This window comes from Sinocyclocheilus grahami, unplaced genomic scaffold (assembly GCF_001515645.1).
Source record: "Sinocyclocheilus grahami isolate Dianchi unplaced genomic scaffold, SAMN03320097.WGS_v1.1 scaffold383.1, whole genome shotgun sequence".
Classification (NCBI taxonomy): Eukaryota; Metazoa; Chordata; class Actinopteri; order Cypriniformes; family Cyprinidae; genus Sinocyclocheilus; species Sinocyclocheilus grahami.
The window spans coordinates 552,645-563,089 of NW_015505562.1; the positions used below are offsets into that span (position 1 = coordinate 552,645).

The 10,445-nt window shown below is 42.6% G+C and overlaps 1 non-coding gene across 1 annotated transcript; it reads left to right on the forward strand.

Moving 5' to 3' along the window:
- The first annotated feature begins 302 nt into the window (after positions 1 to 302).
- trnam-cau (transfer RNA methionine (anticodon CAU)) lies at positions 303 to 374 on the forward strand. Its single transcript has one exon. It is a non-coding gene; the product is annotated as a tRNA-Met (tRNA).
- Positions 375 to 10,445: the final 10,071 nt, after the last annotated feature.

Sequence of the window (10,445 nt, forward strand, 5' to 3'; positions counted from 1 at the left end):
TTTTTTTTTAATTCAGGGATTGTGGGTTCGAGTCCTGTCTCCGCTGGCTTACAGCAGAGTGGCGCAGCGGGCACGTGCTAGGCCCATAACCCAGAGGTCGATGGATCGAAACCATCCTCTGCTAAGACGTTTGAACTACTGTACATTCCTGAGCCCCCCAAAAAGGGGCAATATCCACTGCATGGGAGTGAAAACCAAATGCCACTTGTTGCTCTCATAGCAGGCGTTTATCCAGAAATTGCTATCTGACCTTTTTTTAAATTCTGGGATTGTGGGTTCGAGTCCCATATGGGGTGGCTTAGAGCAGAGTGGCGCAGCGGCAGCGTGCTGGGCCCATAACCCAGCGGTCGATGGATCGAAACCATCCTCTGCTAAGACATTTGAACTTCAATAAGTGTCTGAGCCCCCCAAAAAGGGGCAATATCCAATGTATGGGAGAGAAGCCCTAAAGACACTTGTTGCTCTTATAGCAGGCGTTCATTCCGAAATCTCTATCAGAATATTTTTTTTATTTCCACCTGAATGAGAGGGAGAATTAATAAGGCAAGTGAGCAAAAAGGGGCAATATCCACAGTGTGGGAGAGAAAACAACTCTCTTAGCAGGCGTTCATCGAGAAGCCTCCATCTGATTTGTTTGCTGGGCCCATATCCCAGAGGTTGATGGATCGAAACCATTATCTGCTAAGACATTTAAACTTCTATACATGCCTGAACCCCCCAAAAAGGGGCAATATCCACCGCATGGGAGTGAAAACCTAAGACTACCTGTTGCTCTCATAGCAAGCATTCATCCAGTAGTCTCTATCCGAATACTTTTTTTAATTCCACCTTAATGAGAGCGAGAATTAATAAGGCAAGTGAGCAAAAAGGGGGCAATATCCACAGTGTGGGAGAGAAAACATAACTCTATTTGCAGGCGTTCATCGAGAAGCCTCCATATGATTTGTTTGCTGGGCCCATAATCCAGAGGTCGATGGATCGAAGCCATAATCTGCTAAGACATTTGAACTTCTATACATGCCTGAGCCCCCCAAAACAAGAGCAATATCCACTGCACGGGAGTGAAAACCTAAGGCCGCTTGTTGCGCTCATAGCAGGCATTCATCCAGAAGTCTCTATCTTAATATTTTTTTAATTCAGGGATTGTGGGTTCGAGTCCCATCTGGGGTGGCTTAGAGCAGAGTGGCTCAGCGGAAGCATGCTGGGCCCAGAGGTCGATGTAGCGAAACCATAATCTGATAAGACATTTGAACTTCTATACATGCCTGAGCCCCCCAAAAAAGGGGCAATTTCCACTGCACGGGAGTGAAAACCTAAGGCTGCTTGTTGCGCTCAAAGCAGGCGTTCATCCTGAAGTCCCTATCTGATTTTTTTTTAATTCAGGGATTGTGGGTTCGAGTCTTATCTGGGATGGCTTAGAGCAGAGTGGCTCAGCGGAAGCATGCTGGGCCCAGAGGTCGATGTAGCGAAACCATAATCTGATAAGACATTTGAACTTCTATACATGCCTGAGCCCCCCAAAAAAGGGGCAATTTCCACTGCACGGGAGTGAAAACCTAAGGCTGCTTGTTGCGCTCAAAGCAGGCGTTCATCCTGAAGTCCCTATCTGATTTTTTTTTTAATTCAGGGATTGTGGGTTCGAGTCCCATCTGGGGTGGCTAACAGCAGAGTGGCGCAGCAGAAGCGTGCTGGGCCCATAACTCAGAGGTCTATGGATTGAAGCCATAATCTGCTTAGACATTTAAACTTCTATAAATGCCTGAACCCCCCAAAATGGGGCAATATCCACCGCATGGGAGTGAAAACCTAAGACCACTTGTTGCTTTCATAGTAGGCGTTCATCCAGAAGTCTCTATCTGAATGCTTTTTTTAAATTCCACCTTAATGAGAGGGAGAATTAATAAAGCAAGTGAGCAAAAAGGGGCAATTTCAACAGTGTGGGAGAGAAAACATAACTCTATTTGCAGGCGTTCATCGAGAAGCCTCCATCTGATTTGTTTGCTGGGCCCATAACCCAGAGGTCGATGGATCGAAGCCATAATCTGCTAAGACATTTGAACTTCTATACATGCCTGAGCCCCCCAAAACAAGGGCAATATCCACTGCACGGGAGTGAAAACCTAAGGCCGCTTGTTGCGCTTATAGCAGGCGTTCATCCAGAAGTCTCTATCTTAATTTTTTTTTTTAATTTAGGGATTGTGGGTTCGAGTCCCATCTGGGGTGGCTTAGAGCAGAGTGGCTCAGCGGAAGCGTGCTGGGCCCATAACCCAGAGGTTGATGGATCGAAGATATAATCTGCTAAGACACTTGAACTTCTATACATGCCTGACACCCCCAAAATGGGGGCAATATCCACTGCACGGCAGTGAAAACCTAAGGCTGCTTGTTGTGCTCATAGCAAAAACATAACTCTCTTAGCAGGCGTTCATCGAGAAGCCTCCATCTGATTTGTTTGCTGGGCCCATAACCCAGAGGTTGATGGATCGAAACCATCCTCTGCTAAGACATTTGAACTTCTATGCTTGCCTGAGCCCCCCCAAAAAGGGGCAATATCCACCGCATGGGAGTGAAAACCTAAGACCACTTGTTGCTCTCATAGCAAGCGTTCATCCAGAAGTCTCTATCTGAATGCTTTTTTTAATTCCACCTTAATGAAAGGGAGAATTAATAAGGCAAGTGAGCAAAAAGGGGCAATATCCACAGTGTGGGAGAGAAAACATAACTCTCTGAGCAGGCGTTCATCGAGAAGGCTCCATCTGATTTGTTTGCTGGGCCCATAACCCAGAGGTCGATGGATCGAAACCATAATCTGCTAAGACATTTGAACTTCTATACATGCCTGTGCCCCCCAAAAAGGGGCAATATCCACCGCATGGGAGTGAAAACGTAAGGCCACTTGTTGCTCTCATAGCAGGCGTTCATGCAGATGTTTCTATCTGAATTTTTTTTTAATTGAGGGATTTTGGGTTCGAGTCCCATCTGGGGTAACTTACAGCAGAGTGGCGCAGCGGAATCATGCTGGGCCCATAACCCAGAGGTCGATGGATCGAAACCATCTTCTGCTAAGACATTTGAAGTTCTTTAAACGCCTGAGTCCCCCAAAGATTGGCAATATGCACCGCATCAGAGTGAAAAACTAAGGCTGCTTGTTGCGCTCATAGCAGGCGTTCATCCAGAAGTCTCTTTCCCAATAAATATTTTAATTCAACCTTAATGAGAGGGAGAATTGATAAGGCAAGTGAGCAAAAAGGGACAAAATCCACAGTGTAGGAGAGAAAACATAACTCTCTTAGCAGGCTTTCATCGAGAAGCCTCCATCTGATTTGTTTGCTGGGCCCATAACCCAGAGGTCGATGGATCGAAACCATCCTCTGCTAAGACATTTGAACTTCTATACATGCCTCAACCCCCTAAAAAGGGGCAATATCCACTGCATGGGAGTAAAAACCTAAGAAAACTTGTTGCTCTCATAGCAGGCATTCATCCAGAAATCTCTATCTGAATAAATTTTTTAATTCCACCTTAATGAGAGGGAGAATTAATAAGGAAAATGAGCAAAAAGAGGCAATATCCACAGTGTGGGAGAGAAAACATAACTCTCTAAGCAGGCGTTCATCGAGAAGCCTCCATCTGATTTGTTTCTTGGGCCCATAACCCAGAGGTCGATGGATCGAAACCATCCTCTGCTAAGACATTTTAACTTCTATACATGCCTGAGCCCTCCAAAAAAGGGCAATATCCACCGCATGGGAGTGAAAACATTAGGCCACTTGTTGCTCTCATAGCAGGCGTTAATCCGGAAGTTTCTAGCTGAATTTTTTTTAATTGAGGGATTGTGGGTTGGAGTCCCATCTGGGGAGGCTTACAGCAGAGTGGTGCAGCGGACTCATGCTGGGCCCATAACCCAGAAGGCGATGGATCGAAACCATCCTCTGCTAAGACATTTGAACTTCTATACATGCCTGAACCCCCCAAAAAGGGGCAATATCCACCCCATGGGAGTGAAAACCTAAGACCACTTGTTGCTCTCATAGCAGGTGTTCATTCAGAAGTCTCTATCTGAATTTTTTTTAAATTGAGGGATTGTGGGTTCGAGTCCTGTCTCAGCTGGCTTACAGCAGAGTGGCGCTGCGGAAACGTGCTGGGCCCATTTCCCAGTGAGCAATAGATCGAAACCATCCAGCTTTGGCATACTTGAGTGAGTCCCCCAAAACCTAAGGCCACTTGTTGCTCTCTCATAGCAGGCGTTCATCCTGAGATCTCTATCTGAATTTTTTTTTAATTCCACCTTAATGAGAGGGAGAATTAATTAGGCAAGTGAGCAAAACGGGGCAATATCCACAGTGTGGGAGAGAAAACATAACTCTCTTAGCAGGCGTTCATCGAGAAGCCTGGCTTACAGCAGAGTGGTGCAGCGGACTCATGCTGGGCCCATAACCCAGAAGGCGATGGATCGAAACCATCCTCTGCTAAGACATTTGAACTTCTATACATGCCTGAACCCCCCAAAAAGGGGCAATATCCACCCCATGGGAGTGAAAACCTAAGACCACTTGTTGCTCTCATAGCAGGTGTTCATTCAGAAGTCTCTATCTGAATTTTTTTTAAATTGAGGGATTGTGGGTTCGAGTCCTGTCTCAGCTGGCTTACAGCAGAGTGGCGCTGCGGAAACGTGCTGGGCCCATTTCCCAGTGAGCAATAGATCGAAACCATCCAGCTTTGGCATACTTGAGTGAGTCCCCCAAAACCTAAGGCCACTTGTTGCTCTCTCATAGCAGGCGTTCATCCTGAGATCTCTATCTGAATTTTTTTTTAATTCCACCTTAATGAGAGGGAGAATTAATTAGGCAAGTGAGCAAAACGGGGCAATATCCACAGTGTGGGAGAGAAAATATAACTCTCTTAGCAGGCGTTCATCGAGAAGCCTCCATCTGATTTGTTTGCTGGGCCATAACCCAGAGGTCGATGGATCGAAACCATCCTCTGCTAAGACATTTGAACTTCTATACATGCCTGAACACCCCAAAAAGGGGCAATATCCACCGCATGGGAGTGAAAACCTAAGACCACTTGTTGCTCTCATAGCAGGCGTTCATCCAGAAGTCTCTATCAGAATACTTTTTTTAATTCCACCTGAATGAGAGGGAGAATTAATAAGGCAAATGAGCAAAAAAGGGCAAAATCCACAGTGTGGAAGAGAAAACATAACTCTCTTAGCAGGCGTTCATCGAGAAGACTCCATCTGATTTTTTTTTAAAGATCACCTGAATGAGAGGGATTATTAATAAGGCTACCCCGCGGCAGCCCCAGTGGCCTAATGGATAAGGCACTGGCCTCCTAAACCAGGGATTGGGCGTTCGAGTCCCATCAGGGGTGGCTTACAGCGGAAGTGTGCTGGGCCCATGACCCAGAGGTTCATGGATCTAAACCATCCTCTGCAAAGAATTTTAATTCTATACTTGCATGAGTCCCTGAAAAAGGGGAAAGTTCCACAGTGTGGGAATGAAAACATAAGTCCACTTGTAGCGCTCATATTTCATCAAGAAGACTCTGTCTGATTTGTTTGCTGGGCCCATAACCCAGAGGTCGATGGATCGAAACCATCCTCTGCTAAGAGTTTTTCACTTCTAATACATGCCTGAGCTCCCGCAGCCCGGTCGTGAAAAACTTAAGCGACTTGCTCCTCTCATAGTAGTCGTTCATCCAGAAGACTCTGGGAGTGTGTTTTTAAGGCCTCCTATATGAGATGAAGAATTAGTGGGTTAAGTGAAGCATCTCACAACAGCCCCAGTGTCCTAATGGATAACGCACTGGCCTCCTAAGACAGGGATGGTGGGTTTGAGTCTCATCTGGGGTTCGGGTTAGAGAACCGAATCGAATCGAAACTATCCTCTGCTAAGCCTGTGGAACTTCCACACATTCCCAGGTCCTTCTTGAGGATAAGCTGCCAAAACTGTTGCAGATTTCAAAAAATTTCTGCTAATACAGACTATCTCAGGGGTGCCCAAACTCGGTCCTGGAGGGCTGATGTCCTGCAGAGTTTAGATCCATCCCCAATTAGACACACCTTAACCAGCTAATCAAGCTCATACTAGAAACCTCCAGGCAGGTGTGTTGAGGCAGGTTGGAGCTAAACTCTGCTGGACATCGGCCCTCCAGGACCGAGTTTGGGCACCCCTGGACTAGCTAGTATGTGTGCCTAAATGTAAACACAGAACAGGTAGTTAAGAGTTTATTAATATCTTGAACGTACAGAAAGGTTCACTCTTCTTAAAATTATTTTTGCTGTTTGAATACTTTACCCGACTCCCTGATCACACTGGTCAATGCAGTGAAAGGTCACATTCCATGTGTCAGTGAACAAAGAAAGAGGTGGCACTTCAGTTTCCAATCTTGTGCTGTGCCAGAGGAAATGATGTTGAAAATCAGAGGGGGGTGTTTATTTATTTGAGGAGTTTTTAGTATTTTGCTTTAGACAGTTGATTGCATTTTGTTAGCTATGATAAAGTGTGCATTTTGTTATAACCATCCTCTGCGAACACTGTTTAACTTATATGCATGCCCAGGTCCTGCTCAACGAAAAGCTGCCATATTTCTAGGCTGAAACTGTCATAGTTTTCAACATATCTAATCTATGACGAGAAGCTCGTAATGATTGGCAGAGTAGCGCAGAGGAAGTGTGCCAAGCCCATAACCCAGAGATCGATGGATCAAAACCATTCTCTGCTAAGGCATTTTAACTTCTATACATGCCTGAGCCCCTCAAAAAAGGGGTAATGTTCACATCCCGGTCATGAAAACGTAAAGCCACCTGGCCCTTTGATGTCATTCACCAAGAAGACTGTGTTTTTTTTTTTTAAAAGGCCACCTGAAAGACATGAAGAATTAATAGGGCAAGTGAGGCACTCCAATACAGTTCCAGTGGTCTAATGGGTAAGGCACTGATCTCCTCAGCTAGCGGTTATGGGTTCAAGTTTGATCTGGGGTGGCTTCTAGCACAGTAGCATCCTGGAGGTTGAAGAAATATAATAGGGCACATCTTTTTAAGTGCCCAGGTCCTGATCAAAGTAAAGCTGCCACAGCTGCTAAACCTGTCGTTCTTTTTAACAAATCTCATCTATAACAGACAAGCTATTAATGTGTGGTAAACGTAAGTCGCTTTGAAAGCTCTGTCACCTGACTGTTTATTTATTTATTTTTTAAAAAGCGATATGCTAGGTGTGATAAGAAAGTAGTCCAAAGACCTGTGAATCAAATTCACTCAAAACAGGTTCTTGTTGACATCTTAAGAGTTGAAAATCAGGGCTGTTGCTGGGAAGGAGTTGGTGACATTTATCGGGGCCCCGTTGTTTGGATAATGTACTAAAACCCCAAACAAACTGTAAAATCAAAAGGTTAACTTTTTATCTGCATTATTGTGTTGCAGCATCTGCAATTTATACACAAGAGGGCGCCAAAGGCCAGTGCAGCTCACATTGATGGTTCATGATTTTAAGCATCGTGACTGCTTTTCATTCACAAACATTACAGTTGAAACTTTTCCAATTTATTTGTTCAATGCTGAATAAAAACCACAGAACACAAGTGAGCTTAGTCATGTAAATAGTGCAATGACTTTATATCACCAGTTATTTTAGGTGTAGTCACGACCATCAACAAAATTCATAGAGACTGAAAAATACTATGGGTGAACTTTGGGAGTTGGTAATATTGGGGGCTACTCTTACAGAAAATATATATTTGGTAAATACTCAAATTAAACAATACCACTGGAGGTTTATTGCATATTGCAATTGTGCAGAGCACAATTCAAACACCAGATTTTTAGGGGCTGAGTTGACAAGCTCTTCTGGGTATGTCTATGGGATGGCCTGTTGCAGGGGGTTTGGCCACCACTGTGTTCCCAGACTGCACAATGGTGGGAACTTTGGGAGGGTAGCTCTGCAGTTGGGTGCTATTTTTAAACACTACATCCACAATCTGTCAAGGCCTACTCCATAGAGACCTGCCACCAGCAGTCTCCTCAAACCACAGAATTCAACCCGGGACAACTCTCCAGATGTGATGGAAAACATCTGGTCTGAGCTGCACATAGGCAAGGGGGATCTCTCCCTTTTGCAGTTATTTGTACTTTTGTTAAAAGATGCGTTTATAGAAACTACATTTCCATGTTTTAACATCTTATATTGGTGTAACGAGGTTGTCAGCTGGTTAAATGGTTGAAAACGTATACTGTTCTTCAACCAAGTTTAAAGTTCAGTCCCAGATAGAAAGGATCCAGTAAGCCAGTAAATTTGGCAAATGTTTGTGTTTGACAGGGTCAAGTGCCAAATGCATATATATAGTATATTAAGCTAACTTTACTTAATAACTAATTAACTTTCCATTTAAATTGAAACATAAGTAAAAGTGCGGGTGGGGGTGGGTAGCTTTGCCCAATCCAGGTATACTGCATGGCTACTTTGGTGCATTCATGTGTCTTATTTACTTGTAAATACAAATTTATTAGGAATTTACAACCATCATAATTTATATTTTACACAATATATTTATATTTTATAAAAAAAAGCTAATTGTGAAACTGAGAAATGCGAAACGTTTAATACTGATTTACAAACAAAAATTTTTGAACATTCTACATCGATTCACTCATCTTTGTCAGAACACTTTCAAATCAACAAACCCCAATGATTATCCAAAGTCATTTATTCATTGCTTTAATTTAATAAAAATGATTACTTGTCATTTATTACACTTAGTATTTAATGAAACATTTCCATGTTTTCATGTCTTTCAGAACAGGTTACATTTAGGCACACAACAATGCATACAATTATTTACCAACAAAATTCATAGAGACTGAAAAATACTATGGGTGAACTTTGGGAGTTGGTAATATTGGGGGCTACTCTTACAGAAAATATATATTTGGTAAATACTCAAATTAAACAATACCACTGGAGGTTTATTGCATATTGCAATTGTGCAGAGCACAATTCAAACACCAGATTTTTAGGGGCTGAGTTGACAAGCTCTTCTGGGTATGTCTATGGGATGGCCTGTTGCAGGGGGTTTGGCCACCACTGTGTTCCCAGACTGCACAATGGTGGGAACTTTGGGAGGGTAGCTCTGCAGTTGGGTGCTATTTTTAAACACTACATCCACAATCTGTCAAGGCCTACTCCATAGAGACCTGCCACCAGCAGTCTCCTCAAACCACAGAATTCAACCCGGGACAACTCTCCAGATGTGATGGAAAACATCTGGTCTGAGCTGCACATAGGCAAGGGGGATATCTCTCTTTTGCAGTTATTTGTACTTTTGTTAAAAGATGCGTTTATAGAAACTACATTTCCATGTTTTAACATCTTATATTTGTGTAACGAGGTTGTCAGCTGGTTAAATGGTTGAAAACGTATACTGTTCTTCACCCAAGTTTAAAGTTCAGTCCCAGATAGAAAGGATCCAGTAAGCCAGTTTGACAGGGTCAAGTGCCAAATGCATATATATAGTATATTAAGCTAACTTTACTTAATAACTAATTAACTTTCCATTTAAATTGAAACGTAAGTAAAAGGGCGGGTGGGGGTGGGTAGCTTTGCCCAATCCAGGTATACTGCATGGCTACTTTGGTGCATTCATGTGTCTTATTTACTTGTAAATACAAATTTATTAGGAATTTACAACCATCATAATTTATATTTTACACAATATATTTATATTTTATAAAAAAAAGCTAATTGTGAAACTGAGAAATGCGAAACGTTTAATACTGATTTACAAACAAAAATTTTTGAACATTCTACATCGATTCACTCATCTTTGTCAGAACACTTTCAAATCAACAAACCCCAATGATTATCCAAAGTCATTTATTCATTGCTTTAATTTAATAAAAATGATTACTTGTCATTTATTACACTTAGTATTTAATGAAACATTTCCATGTTTTCATGTCTTTCAGAACAGGTTACATTTAGGCACACAACAATGCATACAATTATTTACCTCTCTTTCAATTCAAACTCCTGACATGGAAGAGGAAGAGAACCAAGAGCTTACTGCATGAAAGACGGACACTATGCGGAATTCTAGATAATGAAGTAATTCAGCTCGCACAAATGTCCTGTACTGAAGATGATGATAATCCACTCCCCTAAACTCTAGTTATGTTTTTACTGTAAAATTACAAAAAACACATCAAAAAGCATCATGGAACTGAAGCAGAGAAGTTATTTTGGCGGGCTAGAAGTTCAGGAGTACAAAATGTCCACTAAAACAACGCGAGAAAATATCCCATTAAATACGACTGAAAAAAGTATCATCCACGATCTTGGTAAACGACATATACTTAAGCATTGTGTATTGTTTGCCTTGCGTCCAATGAATGCATGGCTGTTTGCACTCTTTCAAAAAAAAAAAAAAAAAAACCTTGCTGGGAAGAC